The sequence below is a fragment of the Vigna umbellata genome, chromosome 10 (genome assembly GCF_029865625.1).
Source record: "Vigna umbellata cultivar VRB3 chromosome 10, Vumbellata_1.0, whole genome shotgun sequence".
Taxonomy (NCBI): Eukaryota; Viridiplantae; Streptophyta; class Magnoliopsida; order Fabales; family Fabaceae; genus Vigna; species Vigna umbellata.
Genome location: NC_142174.1, coordinates 25,324,263 through 25,344,039, shown reverse-complemented (window position 1 = coordinate 25,344,039; position 19,777 = coordinate 25,324,263). Strand labels below are relative to the sequence as shown.

Sequence of the window (19,777 nt, the reverse complement as noted above, 5' to 3'; positions counted from 1 at the left end):
AATAACATACTCATCCATATAATTCGTTCCAAGTGTTTTGTTCTTCTTTTCCGTTGATCAAATTCATGCATACATGTTTACTTTTTGTATTTTGCATTACAAACCCCAAAGTAATTGCTTTTACAAGTCTTAAATAATCAAACAATCATATAACTAACTAGGCCGTGAGTCCTTTGGAAGAACGATACTTGGTCTTACCAAGTTTATTACTTGATACGATTCGGTCACACTTGCCGAGGTTTAACAAGTTTTTGGCACCGTTTTCGGTGTTAAAAATATTGTCATTAAGTTTTTGGCGCCGTTGCCGGGGACTCGTGGTTTAACTGGTTTATTTGTGTGATTATTGATTATCTTTGACTTGAATTTTGAATTTTGAAATTTGAATTTCTGTTTTTATTTTATCTTCTATCTTTCTATCTTCTATCTTCTTATCTTTTATTTTTTATATCTTCTCTATCTTTTTGTGCTAACAAATTTTTCTAGGAACTTGTTTTCTTGTGTATGCAGGAAGCAATTCGTACTAGAAGCAAGCAAACCTCGGAACCTCTTCTTGAAGGCTTAGACGAGAGTAGACGGAGGAGAAGCATCCGTACATCTAGAGAACTTTTCCCTCCTCTAGAAGATCTTGTACAACCTTCACCACAAGGTTCTTACCATAGCACTAAGGAGATGGCGGAGGATAATAATGGTAGACGGACTCTTGCAGATTATACCAATGTGGTTGGCCCTCAACATTTTAACAGCATAGCAAGGCCGAGGGTCAATGCAGCTAACATGGAGGTGAAACCGGCGTTCATACAGTTGGTTAAGAGTAATCAGTTTAATGGGCTATCACATGAAAGTCCATATGAGCATCTCACAACTTTTAATGAAATCTGCAATACAGTGAAGATAAATGGGGTGCCAGATGAAGCAATCAAACTTAGTTTGTTTCCTTTCTCATTGGGAGGCAATGCTAAGCTTTGGTTGAACTCTTTTCCAGAAGGAAGCTTTACTAAGTGGGAAGCTGTGGTGGCAAAATTCTTATACAAATACTTCCCACAATCAAAAGTCAACAAAGGGAAGCAAGAGATCTCTTCTTTCAGACCAGGCATGGAGGAGACATTAGGTCAAGCGTGGGACAGGTACAAAAGCTTATTGAGAAAGACTCCCATACACGGTTTTAATGAAGCAGCAGTAGTTCTACTTTTCCTTGGAGGTCTTGGTTCACAAACCAAGTTGATGTTAGATGCCTCAGCTGGAGGTAATATTAAATGTAAGACTCCAAAGGAAGCAACAGAATTGATAGAGAACATGGTTGCTAATGACAATGAGCTGAACAGTGAAAGAGGAGCTACTATTCAATAGAAGGATTTGTTACAGTCAAATGATGCCTTGCTTATTCAAAATAAGATCATCTCTCAATAGTTGGAAGAAGTCATTAAGAAACTTTCTCAATTACCACAAGAGATACAAAAATGTCTCAATGGTTCAATGGCAGCACCAAAGATGGCAAACACAACATACTCCATCTGGGAAGACAACAAAAATTGACGAAACTTTCCAACAATTCTTGAAGACGAATGCATCTTATTGTAAGAATGTGGAAGTTGCATTTAAAAATATGAAGGTGCATATTGGGCAAATAGTGGACAAGATGAAAAATTGTGAAAGGAATGCAATGGGTAATCTCAGAGAGGAGTGTAAGACTATTGTCACCAGAAGTGGTAAGGTGTTAGAGGAGAGAAAAATAGAAAGAGATGAGAAAGGAAATGAGAGTGAAAAAGAAACATGTGAGTGGAAGGAGAGAGTTGAGAGAGAGAAAAAGAAAGAAGAAGAAGATGAACAGAAAAAGAAAGAGAGAAAAGAGATAGATGAGAGACAAAAAGAAAGACAGTTTGAAAAACCACTTCCTTATCCACATAATTATTCAAGGAAGGAGAAAGAAAAACAGTTGGAAAGATTCATGGAGTTGTTTAAAAAGCTGGAGATTACTATACCATTCTCTAAAGCATTGCAACAGATGCCATCATATGCAAAATATCTGAAGGAACTCCTTACAAAGAAAAGAAAGTACATTGAGAAGGAGACCATTGAAGTACAAGGTAACTGTAGTGCAATCATACATAAATTACCTCCTAAGCTTAAAGATCCAGGAAGCTTCACTATTCCATGCACCATAGGAGACTTGGAAGGGCATTGATTGATTTGGGAGCTAGCATTAATTTAATGCCGCTATCTATGTTTAACGCAATTGAAGGTTTGAAACTCAAACCTACCAGAATGGCTCTTCAATTGGCAGATAGGTCTCTTAAATATCCATATGGAGTGGTTGAAGATGTATTTGTAAAGGTTGACAAGTTTGTATTCCCAGTAGATTTTGTTGTAATGGAGATGAAAGGGAATGGTGATGTGCCTCTCATTCTTGGGAGACCATTTATGAAAACTGCTAGAGTTTTAATTGATGTGGAGAATGGTAAGCTTAAAGTGAGAGTTCAAGATGAAGAAGTAAACTTTGATGTATTCAAAGCCATGACACATCCAAATGATGATAAAGCATGTTTTCAACTTGATGAACTTAATGAAGTTTGTATGATGCAAGAGAGGATGGTGCATTATGCTTCTCCATTAGAGAAAACTCTTATTGATGCCTGTGAAGATTTAAATGAAGAAGAAGAGAAATTGATTGAAGAATGTATGACTGACTTGGAGACATTGAAGGAAATTCCAGTGGAAGATGTCAAGTTTGAGACAATTAAAAAAGAGGAAGAAGTCAAAGGAAAAATTAGAATTAAAAATGTTACCATCACATCTGAAGTATGTTTTTCTAGAAGAAGATGGAACAAAGCCAGTGATCATCAGTAAGTCTTTGCATCCAGAAGAAGAAGAAAAGTTGGTAGAAATACTGAAAGCCAACAAAGCAGCTATTGGGTGGTCAATCTCAGATCTTAAAGGTATAAGTCCAACTTATTGTATGCATAAGATCTTTATGGAGGATGATTATCGTACTGATTACAATATTCAGTATGAGTTTTTGGTTGATGAGGATCCTCCGCGCGTAGTGGCTGTCGGACGATAGATTGCAGGAGGCCAAACCATTCATGGTGCTCCTTTATTGCCCACTCATGCGCGGGTAAAGATCGATGATCCAAGAGACCCCCAAGCTCGAGTGCGAGTGCCTACATATGAAATTCAATTCGTGGGGGAGGCCTTAGGCACATTTATAGCTTGGCCTAAGGCTATGATCATGGCATATTTTGGCCCACCAGCGGTATTATATTCTTCTTTTTATTATCTTAAATCTTCAAGTTATAATTAAAAGATTCCTAACTTTTGTAAATGTGAGTTGCAGTTCAACCGTCCTAAGAAACAACCAATTGCTCAACCTGTGAACGAGGCTCGTGAGGAAGCAGAAGACCATGATGCTATATCCATCTTGACCTCCATATTAAATAAGTTGAGAAAAGGACCGGTAGAGATGTTATGGGAGTTAAGAACATTTGGCCTCGAGTGCCATGTTCCATTGCATATTAATTTCGATGATGCATATGAGATCATTGGTGGAGAAAAAATGCTCAACATTTCATGCATACAACTATGGTGCATGTAAGTTTTTTATTTGTTATTTTCCAATTTGTATATTAGTATTATTACTTTTTAATAATTATACTTAACTTTATTCTTACAAGTACATGGACACCATCGTAGTTGAAACAGGTCGGGCGTTAGTTTATGGCTTTCTTGAACCTCAGACCATTCAGCCATCTGGAAACACATTAGATTCCAGAAAATCATATATTCAAACATGGATGACTGAGTCTAACAGAGAGATATATATCGCGCCATACATTGATGCGTATGTGTTTCCCAATATTGTCAACTTTTATCAAATTTTAATCAATAAACTAACTCACTAGTTGTTGGTACATAACAGGGGCCATTGGCAACTCATGGTGATCATTCCAAAAAAGCACAAGTTGTATGGTTTTGTTCTCTTTATAGGAAGATTAAAGCGGAGTTGAAGTCCTTGATACAAACGTAAGTATTACATTCATTCTTATCAATTCATTATGATATTAATATATTAACATATGTTTCTAATGTTTCAAATTTGTTTAGAGTTGTGACTAGGACCAAAGGACAACAACTTGAAGTTATATATCTTAAGGTTGGAATTCGTTGATCTTTAACTTTTAATTTTCGTAGTCAAAGTTAAACCATTATATTTGACTAAGTTCTTTCACATGTTTAGTGTAATAAGCAGAATGATTCCTAAGCATGTGGCTACTACATCATGTCATGGATGAAGGCAATAATCCGAGCAGAAATCATAGGGGAATGGACTGAGGTAGAAATTTATATTTGAAAATCTTACAAATATCAATAAACTTTTGACATTAAAAGGAATATAATAGTAAAGTTTCCTTGATTATGCAGCGGTTCACCACTACCTCTCCATTGTCCACTTCAGCAATAATGACGATAAGAGAGGATTGGGCAGGATATTTGAATAAACATTTTAAATAGCTATAGCTTTAGGTTTTTCCTTTCATGATAGTAGCATTTGGTTACTTGTGCACCTTTTAAACTGTTAATAGATTATTGTGAATTGATGAATACTGTGAATAGATGAATGGAAAATTGAATTCTTTTATGTTTTGATGATAGCATTAGCGTCTTTTAGTTTTACTATTTAATTGGAATTGATGAATTGATGATAACATTGTTTAAATTAATTAATTCTGTGAATATATATATATATATATATATATATATATATATGAATTAGAAAACTGGTTTTTGTATTTCAGGTTTGGTTGAATGAACCGAAACAAATCTTAAAAAAAAACTGAATGTAACGTCAGTTATACACAGTTCGACGTTTAAACATCGACATAACGTCCAATATCGACAAGTTCGACGATAACCTTACGTCCATCCCATTATACTTATAAGGATTGAATGTTTGAGTGATGTGAGAAACTAAATGCATTGGGGTAGTGAGAGGCATTGGTAAAGGACACGTAGGGCAAGCTAGGAAGAAGAAGAGTTGGTCCCACGTAAAGGACACGTAAAGGACACGTAGGGCATTGTTTGAGTTCTTCATTTTCCTAGAGCATTCTAAGATAAGGAGTGTTTTAGGGAGTTGTTTGTGGTTTACTAATGCTTAGCAATGTGTCTTGTGGTTTTGTGAATTGTGTTTGATGCAGGGATGGCCTCCTCATCGGGCAAAAGAATCAAGACTATAGGATCCAAGAAGAAGGAGAGGAGGAAGATTCGGATGATAACAGGGATTGATGAGGAGCTGAGATAGCATCTACTGATGGATGGTATCACCTCTAGAGCAGGATTTTTTTATCGTTTGTTTTGTACTGTTGAACTTATTTGTTTATGTTATTATAATAGGGTTGATGTACTCAGTATGAAACTTTATATACTATGATGGTTTGCTTGTGATTTATGCATGATAAGTATTGCTTGATGATGCTTGGATATTCATTGATGTTGAGATTGTGCACTATATGTTGATATACAGGTGGTTGTTCACAAGCTATGTGAACAAATGCATGATATTGTGATTGTGATTATGATGCTAAGCAGGATGTGTGTGTGGAATGATTGGATGAGCCTATATGTGAGGTTTTGAACTCCAGAGTTTGTGTGAATTGTTAACCCTCGACAAGTGTAACCGAATCGTATCAAGTGATAATAAAATGGTAAGACCAGGTATCGTTTCCCAAAGGACTCACGGCCTAAACAGTTGTGTGGTTTCTTGATTAAATAAGACTTGAAAAACCAATTGTTTGAGATTTAAATGCAAATACCGAAAAGTAAATATGAATTCATGTATTGATCAATTGGAAAAAAGAAGCAAAACGTGATTGAAATATATGGAATGATGATGTTGTTGGGGGTTATCAATTCATCCTATCCACTCTCATGTATTCAAGAATTCATCTTCTTCATTAATGTTAATGCCACTTTCTAATTTACCTTAAACCCAATGTCTTGGTGAAAAAAGCCTACTCCTAATCACTAGTTTACAATGTCTTGTCTCCCTAGCAATTAATCATGCATTACATTCGCACAGAAGCTTAAAGGCAACCAATCCTCCTATCCCTATGTCTAGGCAATATTACAATTGGGAGAATTTCTTCATGTCTAGATTTATCTATGTCTGTCCATACAAATAATATCAATGATCATGCAATTGAATGAGTTAAACAAAGCATGCATAGAGTATAGAAGAAAAACCCTAACAATTAATGAAAGAAAGCATATGAATTACAGAACCAATTCAATACATGATAGTTTCAAAGGATTACATTGATTCCTGATTGACAAATTTATGAACACCAAATTATGATGTCACAAACTTGTTTTCAATCGGCAAGTATGACCGAATCGTTCAAGTAATAAAACTTGGTAAGACCAAGTATCGTTCTTCCCAAAGGACTCACGGCCTAGTTTAGTTATGTGATTTCTTAATTAGCTACGACTTACAAACGCATTAATTGGGGGTTTAAAATGCAAGACAGAAAATAAACATGTATGCATGAATTTTGATCAATGGCAAAAATCAAAGGATAAACACTTTCAATGAAATATAGATATGAATATGTTGTTGGGGTTCAATTTCATCTTATCCACTCTCATATATTTTAAGGAATTCAACAATCAAATCATCATTGTTAATGCCACTCTCTAATGTACCTTTCCAGAAGGCTTCTCCCTAATCACGAGCTCATACAATTCCTAGCATTCCTAATGATCAGTTCATAAGTGCAGGAGCTTAACGACAACCAATATAAAATTGGGAGAAATTCCCCGGATCTAGACTTCCCCGTACGTGCCCGTATCGACAAAACCAATTATCATGCATCGAATGAGTTAAACAATGCAAGCATTAAGCAAAGAGGAAAAACCCTAACTAATGATGAAAGAAAGCATAAGTCTTAATTAAAAGATGTAAAAACAGATTCCATATATGAGAGTTTCACAAGACTACATTGATTCCCCAACAAACATACAGAGTTTAGTTCACCATATTCATGGTGAACCTAAGTGAACTACAATGAAAGAATGAAAGAATAAACCCTAAAAAGGTGAAGAGGAAGCCTCAGCATCCAAGATCCTCCTTCAAAGGGGTGGAAGAGAGAGTGCTTTCTTCGTTCTAGCCAGAGATACCTAACCCTAGGAAACCCTAAAGCTTATGTATCATTTGTAAATTACAAAAAGTCAAGTCCAAGCCCATTAAAGTGCCGCTCAGCGGTAAAATACCGCTCAGCGGTGAATGCGTGACTTGTTTTCTCCCCTCAGCGGACCTCACGTGACTTCCAGAGTGCCGCTCAGCGGTAAACTACCGCTCAGCGGTGAGTGCGTGACTTGTTTTCTCCCCTCAGCGACCATTTTGCCCCTCAGCGGACCTCCCGCAAGCTCCTGAGTGCCGCTCAGCGGTAAACTGCCGCTGAGCGGTGACTTCGGCTTCTCCTTTTGCACTTTTTATTGTCTTTTCTGATTTCATCTCTCTCCTTCTTCACTTCTTTCACCAAATTCACCTTAAAACCTGCACAAAAACACTGAAATCAAGCATAAACCTGTCCAGCTCTCTTATTTCTAAAAACATGAGGAAAAACATGATTTCAAGCTAGTTTCTAAGTGTAAAGGTTGCTTTTAGTGTCAATTTTAATCATGAAAATAACAGTTTTTCAACTGTTATCACAACCCCAAACTTAAAACTTTGCTTGTCCTCAAGCAAATAATAGGTAACTCCATCTTTAAACCAATTCATATGATGGTTCACTTCATTCAAAAATCTTCTTTTCAAGATAAGCAAAAACTTCACTCAAACTTATGACCAAGAGTTCAATCAAGATGTGCACATGCTTTAGTGTTCACAAAGTCATTTAAATTCCAACAAATGCTATTTTCATGAATGATCAATCAATTAAGCATGGATGTTCATGTGTTCATGTGATATTTCCTCACTAAGTCAAGTGTTTCACTCACACTCAAGTGTATAAGAGATGATCACTCATTCACTCTACTATCACAATGTTACATGAATTAACTTTGCCTTTCATTTTACCACAATCAAAAACAAACACAAGCATGCATCATCACAAGGACTTTTCTATGGCTTATAATGTGGCTGGGTGATAACAGTTGAAAAACTGTTATTTTCATGCTTAAAAGTGATACTAAAAGCAACCTTTAGACTTAGAAACTAGCTTGAAATCATGCATTTTGTTTATATTTTCAGAAATAAGAGAGCTGGACAGGTTTATGCTTGATTTAAGTGTTTTTGTGCAGGTTTTGAGGTGAATTTGGTGAAAGAAGTGAAGAATAAGAGAGAGGACATTAGAAAAGACAAGAAAGAGTGCAAAAAGGAGAAGTCGAAGGCACCGCTCAGCGGCAAACTACCGCTGAGCGGCACTCAAGAGGTGACGTTGGAACCGCTGAGGGGCAAATGGCCGCTGAGGGGAAGAAAGAAGACGCGTAACCACCGCTGAGCGGTAAATGGCGCTGAGCGGCACTTTTTGGGCTTGGACTTTTGTAATCTTTTGTAACTCTAGATTAGTATATAAGGGCTTGCACGTCCTTTAGTTAGGTATCTTTGGCAGAAACGAGGCAAACACTCTCTCTTTCACCCCTTTGAAGGAGGATCTTGGATGCTCAGGCTACCTCTTCACCTTTATTGGGTTTATTCTTTCATACTTTCATTGTTATTCATCTAGGTTCACCATGAATATGGTGAACTAAACCTTGTATGTTTGTTGGGGAATCAATGTAATCTCTTGAAGCTCTCATATATGGATTTGTTGAATACATCTTTGAATTAAGACATATGCTTTCTTTTCATCATTAGTTAGGGTTTTTCCTCTTTGCTCAATGCTTGCATTGTTTAACTCATTCTAATGCATGATTATTGGTTTTGTTGATACGGACACGTACGGGGAAATCTAGATCCGGGGAATTTCTCCCAATATTTTACTGACAATATTATATTGGTTGCCTTAAGCTCCTGCGGTAATGAACTAATCATTAGGAATGCTAGGAATTGTATGAACTATTTGATTAGGGAGAAGCCATCTAGAATGGTACATTAGAGAGTGGCATTAACAATGATGATTTGAAAGAGGAATTCCTAAAATATATGAGAGTGGATGAGATGAAATTGACCCCCAACAACATATTCATTCATTTAATCCATTGAAAGTGTTTATCTTATGTCTTTGCCATTGATCAATTCATGCATACATGTTTATTTTCGTCTTGCATATTAAAATTTCAATCATTGTTTTCTTAAGTCTTAGCTAATCAAGAAATCACATAACTAAACTAGGCCGTGAGTCCTTTGGGAAGAACGATACTTGGTCTTACCAAGTTTTATTACTTGAACGATTCGGTCATACTTCCCGATTGTGAAACAAGTTTGTGACATCATATTTTGGTGCTTACAAATTTGTCCATCAAGTTTTTGGCGCCGCTGCCGGGGACTCGTGGTTTAACTGGTTAATTTGTGTGATTATTGATTATCTTTGACTTATTTTTTTTATTTTATTTTAAATTTCGAATTTTTATTTTATTTTATTTTTCTGTTTTCTGTTTTTCAGTTTGTATTTTATTTGATTTTATTTTATTTTTTCTATTTTCTGTTTTTTTTTTTTTTTTGTTTTCTGTTTTTATTTTCTGTTTTTTATTTTTCGGTTTTTATTTGATTTTATTTTATTTGATTAGATTAGATTAGATTTTTTTTTTAGGTTAGATTTTATTTTTATCTTTTTAGATTAGATTTTATTTTATTTTATTAGATTTTATCTTTTTATCTTTTTAGGTTAGATTTTATTTTATTCTTATTCTATCTTTTAGGTTAGGTTAGATTTTATTTTATTTTATCTTTTAAATTAGATTTTATTTTTTTTAGATTAGGTTTTATTCTATTTTATTTGATTTTATCTTCTAAATCTTTTATCTTCTTATATCTTTTCAATCTATATCTTCTTTTATATCTTTTTGTGCTAACAATTGTTTTTAGGGTTTTGTGCCTAATGTCTGCAGAATGCAATTTGGTCAAGAGTTTAACTATAGGGGCACTCAATTCTACCAAAGTAATCTCAACCAATGGTGGGAACCTCACTCAAGCATGGATCAAAGCCAATTTTGGCAAGCTGCTGGACAATTTGAGAACCAACCACAACAACAATGGCAGCAACAACCCTTTCTATCAGGAAGTTTGGATAGGTTGGAGGACACCCTTCAACGATTTTTGAAAAATTCCGACTCTACTCAGAAAAGCATTGAAGAATCATGTAAAAGAATGGAGATGCAACTTCGTCACATTAGTCAGATATTAAATGATGATGTTAATACTGATGTTAACCTTAAGGAGGAAGGGCAAGTCATTATCACTGAAAGTGACAAGATTCTTGATGAGGAAAAATTAGAGGGAGATGAGGAAAGGGTAGAGAGAAAAGAGAAAGAAGAGTTGAGTGAGAAAGATAAAGATGAAGAAAAAGAAAAAGAATTGGTTGAGAGAAAAGAGAGAAAGAAAATTTGTGTGAAGATAAAGAAGTTGAGGAGAAAAAGAGAAAGGAAGAAAAAAATAAAAGAAGAGAAAAAGAGAAAATTTAGGGAGAGAAAAAGGAAGAAAAAGAAGATGAGAGGAAAGAAGAAGAAATCACATGAAAAATCACATCCTCATCTAAAGAAGAATCATAGGAAGGAAAAGAAATTTAAGTGCTTCATGGAAATCTTCAAGAAATTGGAGATTAAAGTTCCTATGATTGAGACATTGCAACAGGTTCCTGGTTTGATCAAATTTCTGAAGAAGTTCAGTAGAAAGAAGAAAAAGAAGAAGGAATCTGAGCTTTACTGGGTCAAGCTAATGACGTTAAAGAAGCGCTTGCTGGGAGGCAACCCAGTAGATTTACAAACTTTTGATTTGGTTTTGTAATTTGTAATTTGTGAACATTATTCTGGACATTATTTTGTTGAATCTAGCATCTACTGAAGGATGCTATGTGGTCAAGTATCTACTGAAGGATACTAGGTTTGTAACACCTACTGATGGGTGTTGGTGAGAAGATTTTGCACCTACTGATGGGTGCTGGTAAGTTTGAAACACCTACTGATGGGTGTTGGTGGATTTTGGGTCAGGCTCGTGACGTTAAACAAGCGCTACCTGGGAGGCAACCCAGTTGATTGATTGTTTTCTGTTTGTTTATTTTTAGGATTTGCATAAGCATTTTTAACATTGAATTGCAGGGAACCGATGAGGGGTATGCTAGGAAGGCACGTAGGTCAAGAAAAGAAGGAGAAGGGCACATCACGAAAGTGCCGCTGAGCGGCATTTACCGCTGAGCGGTACTAACGCAGATGGGCTTAAGTTCCCCTTAGCGGAACCCGAGCCCATTGGGGTATTTTTAAACCCTAAGCTGCGCGTTTTTACACTCTTTCAAGTTCTTCTCTGCATAAACACTTCCACACCTCTTCTCCTAGGTTTTCCACATCTTTCTACTCTTCCCTCTTTAGAAGATTTCTCTTCCACTCACTTTTATACTAGTGTGTCATCAAAGTTTGGGGTTGGAAGAGAGCATTCTAGTTTGGAAGCATTCTCATATCATCTAGCATCTCCACCCAAGTAAGTAAAATGCATTTTGTTCATTCTAGGGTTCTTGAATTTGAATGTGATTGTCAAAGCATGAATACTTAGGGGTTTTAGTTTCTATGCATGATTTGATGATATATTTGATGTTTGAACCGATTAAACTGCTTGATTATGAACTGGAAAACTGAAAATTGCATTTGGGTGGAGTTAGGACAGTTTAAAAACGAGATTTGCAAAAATCTGCAGATCACCGCTGAGCGGCATTTACCGCTGAGCGGCACTCTGCCAGATTTGTTTTTTCTGGTTTGTTGCGTGTTTGAATGTGGCACTGGTGGCGCTGAGGGGAAATTCTGGCCCTCAGCGGTGGTTTAGCTTCAAAAGGAGTTTTGTTTTGTGTTTACTAATGATTAACATCATGTTCTGTGGTTTTGGATTTATGTTTGAATGCAGGAATGGCATCCTCTTCAGGAAAGAGATTGAAAACCATGGCAACCAAGAGAAAGGAAAAGGAACCAGAGCAGCCCCATAATGGCAGGTTCCTCTCTAGGAAACATGAGAAGCACTTTAGAGTGGTTCAGGACAGGAGACTTCTAATGGAGAGAAAGGTTGGAATGATACCTAACTTTGCTCCTCAATTTGGAGAGCAAGTGTTAGGGAATGATTGGGGGAAGCTAGCCACTTATCCATCACCTGCCAACATAGCTGTGGTGAAAGAATTCTACACCAATGCAAAGAAGATTGGTGATTATCCAGCTGAGAATTATTTGGGCTATGTTAGAGGCCATGCTATCAGGTATGATCCTGACTCCATAAATAACTTTCTGGATACTGTGTGGGCTGGTGAGCAATGCCAGTTTGCTCTTAGCATGGAGGAAGGTGCTGATTATGAGGATGTGGAGAGAGTATTGTGTATACCTGGAGGACACTTCCAAAGGAATAGATCTGGCTCAGTGGTTAACATTAGGAGGACAGATTTGACTCCTCTTGCAAAGTATTGGATGGCATTTTCTCATGCCAACATTCAGCCATGTTCACATGTGTCAGATATTACTCTCAGCAGGGCACTCTTCATCTACTGTGTTATCAGAAACTTGAATGTTAATATTGGGCAGGTGATAGCTGATGAGATTAGTGTGTGTGCTAACACCTCAAACAACAAAGCACCACTGGGACATCCGTCTTTGATCACTCACCTTTGCAAGCTAGCTGGGGTGGACACTTCTGTTCCACCATTTGAGAGGCCAAGAAAAGCTATAGATGAGGCATATTACAGACAGTACTGTGGAGGTGAGGAGGCAGCCCAGCCAGTGCCACCACGCCAGGCTCGTAGAGAGAGAAGGCCAGCACAGAGCAGGACTTCTGCTGATACTCATGAGGCAGAACCATTCCAGATGAGGGACATGTATATGTCTCTTATAGGTGCTCAGTTGCAGTCCATCCACAGAGGGCAGGTGGCCACGGCTGAGATGATAGTGGGGATGTATGATACCCCTCCAGCACACAGGTGGACTATGGATGAATTCCATAATGTGGTAGCTTGGCCAGAAGAACCATGGCATGGAGGAGCTGAAGCAGCTGAAGCTTCAGCCCGAGACATGGATGAAGATGAAGCTGAGGAGGAGGATGCATTTGATGAAGATGATGATGAAGAGGAAGAGGAAGATACAGAGAGCTCGGACTGATGAGGAGCTGAGATAGCATTTACTGATGAATGCTATCATATGATTATGCTTTTGTGGTTTAAGTTTTCTGAACTTATTTGTTTTTGTTTTTAGATTAGGGTTTGATGTACTCTATTGAACACCTGGTTTGTTATGATGGTTTGCTATTAACTGTGATTGTGTGATAAGTAATGCTGAATGATGCTTATTGATTGATTGATGTTGAGATGATGTGCACATTAAAATGCTTATACAGGTGATTCACAAGCTTTGTGAACAAATGCATAATATCATGATTGTGATTGTGAAATTAAGCAGGATGTGCATGTCAAATGTGAATGAGCTTATATGTGAGGTTTTGAGCTCCAGAGTTGTTATTGTTGAATGTTATTACTTTGAAAGCATGAATGACTTTGCCCAGGTTTTCTATGATTGAATCAATTGCTTGTTTTGCATCATATGATCAAGGCCGTGTTGTTGAAACCCATTTTATTGGCCAAATTCATAAAGTTAGCCTACTAAAAGAGAACACGTTGTGTTCTATCCTTTGAACCCTTAGCCTTAAACATACACTGAACACCCTTGATTGAAAATCTTTACCTTGAGTTAAGTAGAAGATCTTATGTGGTATTGTTAAAGTATTGTTAAATGTTCAAGTTTGGGGTTATTGGGGAAACATGAAAAAGGAAAAAGCATTGAGCTAAGAGCTAAAAAGTAAGAATATGCAAAGAAAAGAAAAGAAAAAGAAGCAAAGCTCAATGCAAATGCAAAAGCAAAGGCAAAAGAGAGTTGGGAATGAATAAGAAGATTGTGTTGTTATGACTCTCTTAACTCAAGGATTTTGTGATCCAGAAAAACCAATTTTCTTGTTAGCCCAGCCACATTATAAGCCATTGAAAAGTCCTTGTGATGATGCATGCTTGTGAATGTATTTGATTGTGGTTAAATGAAAGGCAAAGTTGATTCATGTGACATTGTGATAGTGGAGTGAATGAGTGAAACACTTTACCTCTTATACACTTGTGTGTTGAGTGAAACACTTTACCTAGTGAGGAAATATTCCATAAGCACATGAACATCCATGCTTAATTGATTGATCATTCATGAAAAATAGCATTTGTTGGAATTTAAATGACTTTGTGAACACTAAAGCATGTGCACATCTTGAATTAACTCTTGGTCATAAGTTTGAGTGAAGTTATTACTTATCTTGAAAAGAGGATTTTGAATGAGTGAACCATCATATGAATTGGTTGGAGATGGAGTTATATTTTGTTTGCTTGAGGACAAGCAAAGTTCTAAGTTTGGGGTTGTGATAACAGTTGAAAAACTGTTATTTTCATGCTTAAAAGTGATACTAAAAGCAACCTTTAGACTTAGAAACTAGCTTGAAATCATGCATTTTGTTTATATTTTCAGAAATAAGAGAGCTGGACAGGTTTATGCTTGATTTAAGTGTTTTTGTGCAGGTTTTGAGGTGAATTTGGTGAAAGAAGTGAAGAATAAGAGAGAGGACATTAGAAAAGACAAGAAAGAGTGCAAAAAGGAGAAGTCGAAGGCACCGCTCAGCGGCAAACTACCGCTGAGCGGCACTCAAGAGGTGACGTTGGAACCGCTGAGGGGCAAATGGCCGCTGAGGGGAAGAAAGAAGACGCGTAACCACCGCTGAGCGGTAAATGGCGCTGAGCGGCACTTTTTGGGCTTGGACTTTTGTAATCTTTTGTAACTCTAGATTAGTATATAAGGGCTTGCACGTCCTTTAGTTAGGTATCTTTGGCAGAAACGAGGCAAACACTCTCTCTTTCACCCCTTTGAAGGAGGATCTTGGATGCTCAGGCTACCTCTTCACCTTTATTGGGTTTATTCTTTCATACTTTCATTGTTATTCATCTAGGTTCACCATGAATATGGTGAACTAAACCTTGTATGTTTGTTGGGGAATCAATGTAATCTCTTGAAGCTCTCATATATGGATTTGTTGAATACATCTTTGAATTAAGACATATGCTTTCTTTTCATCATTAGTTAGGGTTTTTCCTCTTTGCTCAATGCTTGCATTGTTTAACTCATTCTAATGCATGATTATTGGTTTTGTTGATACGGACACGTACGGGGAAATCTAGATCCGGGGAATTTCTCCCAATATTTTACTGACAATATTATATTGGTTGCCTTAAGCTCCTGCGGTAATGAACTAATCATTAGGAATGCTAGGAATTGTATGAACTATTTGATTAGGGAGAAGCCATCTAGAATGGTACATTAGAGAGTGGCATTAACAATGATGATTTGAAAGAGGAATTCCTAAAATATATGAGAGTGGATGAGATGAAATTGACCCCCAACAACATATTCATTCATTTAATCCATTGAAAGTGTTTATCTTATGTCTTTGCCATTGATCAATTCATGCATACATGTTTATTTTCGTCTTGCATATTAAAATTTCAATCATTGTTTTCTTAAGTCTTAGCTAATCAAGAAATCACATAACTAAACTAGGCCGTGAGTCCTTTGGGAAGAACGATACTTGGTCTTACCAAGTTTTATTACTTGAACGATTCGGTCATACTTGCCGATTGTGAAACAAGTTTGTGACATCATATTTTGGTGCTTACAAATTTGTCCATCACTGGGCTAACAAGAAAATTGGTTTTTCTAGATCACAAAACCCTTGAGTTAAGAGAATCATAACAACACAATCATCTTATTCATTCCCAACTTTCTTTTGCCTTTGCATTGAGCTTTACTTCTTTTTCTTTTCTTTTCTTTTTCTTTGCACATTCTTACTTTTTAGCTCTTAGCTCAATGCTTTTCATGTTTTCCCAACAACCCCAAACTTGAACATTTAACAATACCACACAAGATCTTCTACTTAACTCAAGGTAAAGATTTTTCAATCAAAAGTTTCAGTGTATATTCAAGGCTAAGGGTTCAAAAGGATTGAACACAAAAGTGTTCTTTTTTAGTGGGCTAACTTTATGAATTTGGCCAATAAAAAGGTTTTCAACAAATGGCCTTGATCACATGATGCAAAACAAGCAATTGATTCAATCATAGAAAACCTGGGCAAAATCATTCATGCTTTCAAAGTAATAGCATTCAACAATAACCACTCTGGAGCTCAAAATCTCACATATAAGCTCATTCACATTTGACATACACATCCTGCTTAATTTCACAATCACAATCATGATATCATGCATTTGTTCACAAAGCTTGTGAATCACCTGTATAAGCATTTTAATGTGCACATCATCTCAACATCAATTAATCATAAGCATCATTCAGTATTACTTATCACACAATCACAGTTAATAGCAAACCATCACAAGAAACCAGGTTTCAAATAGAGTACATCAAACCCTAATCTAAAAACAAAAACAAATAAGTTCAGAAAACTTAAACCACAAAAGCATAATCATATGATAGCATTTATCAGTAAATGTTATCTCAGCTCCTCATCAGTCTGAGCTGTCCTCTGTATCTTCCTCTTCCTCTTCATCTTCATCATCTTCAAATGCATCATCATCATCAGCTTCATCTTCTTCCATCTCTCTAGCTGAAGCTTCAGCTGCTCCAGCTCCTCCTCCATGCACTGGCTCCTCTGGCCAAGCTACCACATTATGGAATTCATCCATAGTCCACCTGTGGGCTGGAGGTGTATCATACATCCCCACAATCATCTCAGCAGTGGCCACCTGCCCTCTGTGAATGGACTGCAACTGAGCCCCTATAAGAGACATATACATGTCCCTCATCTGGAATGGCTCTGCTTCATGTGTCTCAGCAGATGTCTGGCTCTGTGCTGGCCCTCTCTCTCTACGAGCACGGCGTGGTGGAACTGGCTGAGCTGCATCATCACCTCCACAGTACTGTCTATAGTATGCCTCATCAATAGCTTTTCTTGGCCTCTCAAAAGGTGGAGCAGAAGTGTCCACCCCAGCTATCTTGCAAAGGTGCGTGATCAAAGAAGGATGTCCTAGTGGTGCTTTGTTGTTTGAAGTATTTGCGCACACACTAATCTCATCAGCTATCACCTGCCCAATATTAACATTCAAGTTTCTGATAGCACAATAGATGAAGAATGCCCTGCTGAGAGTAATATCTGACACATGTGAACATGGCTGAATGTTGGCATGTGAAAACGCCATCCAATACTTTGCAAGAGGAGTCAAATTCGTCCTCCTAATGTTAACCACTGAGCCAGATCTATTCCTTTGGAAGTGTCCTCCAGGTATACACAGTACTCTCTCCACATCCTCATAATCAGCACCTTCCTCCATGCAAAGAGCAAACTGGCACTGCTCACCAGCCCATACAGTGTCCAGAAAGTTATTGATTGAATCAGGATCATACCTGATAGCATGGCCTCTGACATAGCCCAAATAATTCTCAGCTGGATAATCACCAATCTTCTTTGCATTGGTGTAAAATTCCTTAACCACAGCTATGTTGGCAGGTGCAGGATAAGTGGCTAGCTTTCCCCAATCATTCCCTAAAACTTGCTCTCCAAATTGAGGAGCAAGGTTAGGTATCATTCCAACCTTTCTCTCCATCAAAAGTCTCCTGTCCTGAACCACTTTAAAGTGCTTCTCATGTTTCCTAGAGAGGAACCTGCTAGAATGGGGTTGCTCTGGTTCCTTTTCCTTTCTCTTGTTTGCCATGGTTTTCAATCTTTTTCCTGATGAGGATGCCATTCCTACATTCAAAACACAAAACCAAACCACAGAACATGATGTTAATCATTAGTAAAACACAGAACACAACTCCTTTCGAAGCTAAACCACCGCTGAGGGCCAGAATTTCCCCTCAGCGCCACCAGTACCACATTCCAGATCACACAAAACCTGAAAAATCAAATCTGGCAGAGTGCCGCTCAGCGGCAGTTTACCCCTCAGCGGTAACTCTGCAGATTTTTGAAAAACTTGTTTTAAAGCTTTCCTACCTCCACCCAAATGCAATTTTCAGTTTTCCAGTTCATAATCATGCAGTTTAATCGGTTCAAACATCAAATATATCATCAAATCATGCCAAGAAATCAAAACCCCTAAATCTTCATGCTTTGACAATCATATTCAAAATCAAAAACCCTAGAATGAACAAAATGCATTTTACTTACTTGGGTGGAGATACTAGATGCAATGAGAATGCTTCCAAGCTAGAATGCTCTCTTCCAACCCCAAACTTTGATGGCACACTAGTGAAAAAGTGAGTGGAAGAGAAATTTTCTTAAGAGGGAAGAGTGAAAAGATGTGGAAAACCTTGGAGAAGGTATGTGGGAGTGTTTGTGCAAAGAAAAGTCTGAAAGTGTGAAAGAATGCGCAGCTTAGGGTGTAAAAATACCCTAATGGGCTCGGGTCCCGCTAAGGGGAGCTAAAACCCTATTCTGCGAGAGTACCGCTCAGCGGTAAAGTACCACTCAACGGCACTTTCGTGAAGTGCTCTTTTCCTTCTTTTCTTACCCTACGTGCCTCCTAGACATGCCCCTCACTGGCTCCCTGTAATTCAATGTTCAAAATGCTTATGCAAACCCTAACTAAAATAAACAAGCAGAAATATTCAATCAACTGGGTTGCCTCCCAGGTAGCGCTTGTTTAACGTCACGAGCCTGACCCAAAATCCACCAACACCCATCCGTAGGTGTTACAGCCATTGTATCCTTCAGTAGATACTTAACCACCTAGCATCCTTCAGTAGATGCTAAATCCAACAAAATAATTACAAAAATAATGTTCACAAATTACAAATTATAAAACCAAATCAAAAGTTTTTAAATTCACTGGGTTGCCTCCCAGCAAGCGCTCTTTTAATGTCATTAGCTTAACCCAATAAAGTTCAAGTTCCATCTTCTTTGTAGTTGATGTTGTCTTTCCACCAACTCCTCAGCTGTTTCCTTTGAACTGTTTTGGTTCTTCTAGAATATGGAGACTCTATCTCTATCATCTCCTTCTCTTTAAAGCCCTTCACAACCCACAACTTGTTCTTGATTCTAACAGGTGTGCCAAGTTGGAGTCTTCTTTTCTTCCAATCTCTAGGAATTTCTTCTCCTCTTCCAATCTCTTCTTCCTTGGGTACCTGAAACAACAAACAATGGTTACCTGAAACCTCAAGATTTTCATCTTTACGGCTAGTCATGGGTGCATCTCGAAATGCAGCTTTATAACTAGCTTCTTCCTCCTTTGCTTGCATCTCATCTTTGAAAACATCTACCACCACTCTCTCCTCTCTTTCCTGGAGCACCACTATACCTTCATTTACATCTATGATAGCCCTGGCCGTTTTCATAAACGGTCTTCCAAGTATGATAGGTATCTTCTCAGTCTCCATCTTTATCACCACAAAGTCTGCCAAGAACTGAAGTTTGCCAACACAAACTGTAATGTCCTCTACAATCCCACATGGCTCCTTTGAAGATCCATCGGCCATTACTATTTTAATCTTTGCATGTTTCATTTTAACATTGCCGATTTGCTCCAGTAAAGAATAAGGTATCAAGTTAACACTTGAACCTAAATCAAGGAGA

At 37.5% G+C, this 19,777-nt stretch overlaps 1 pseudogene; it reads left to right on the top strand.

Annotated features, from left to right (window-relative positions):
- Positions 1-3,671: 3,671 nt before the first annotated feature.
- LOC148192228 (uncharacterized) lies at positions 3,672-4,345 on the top strand (annotated as a pseudogene).
- The last annotated feature ends 15,432 nt before the right edge of the window (positions 4,346-19,777 follow it).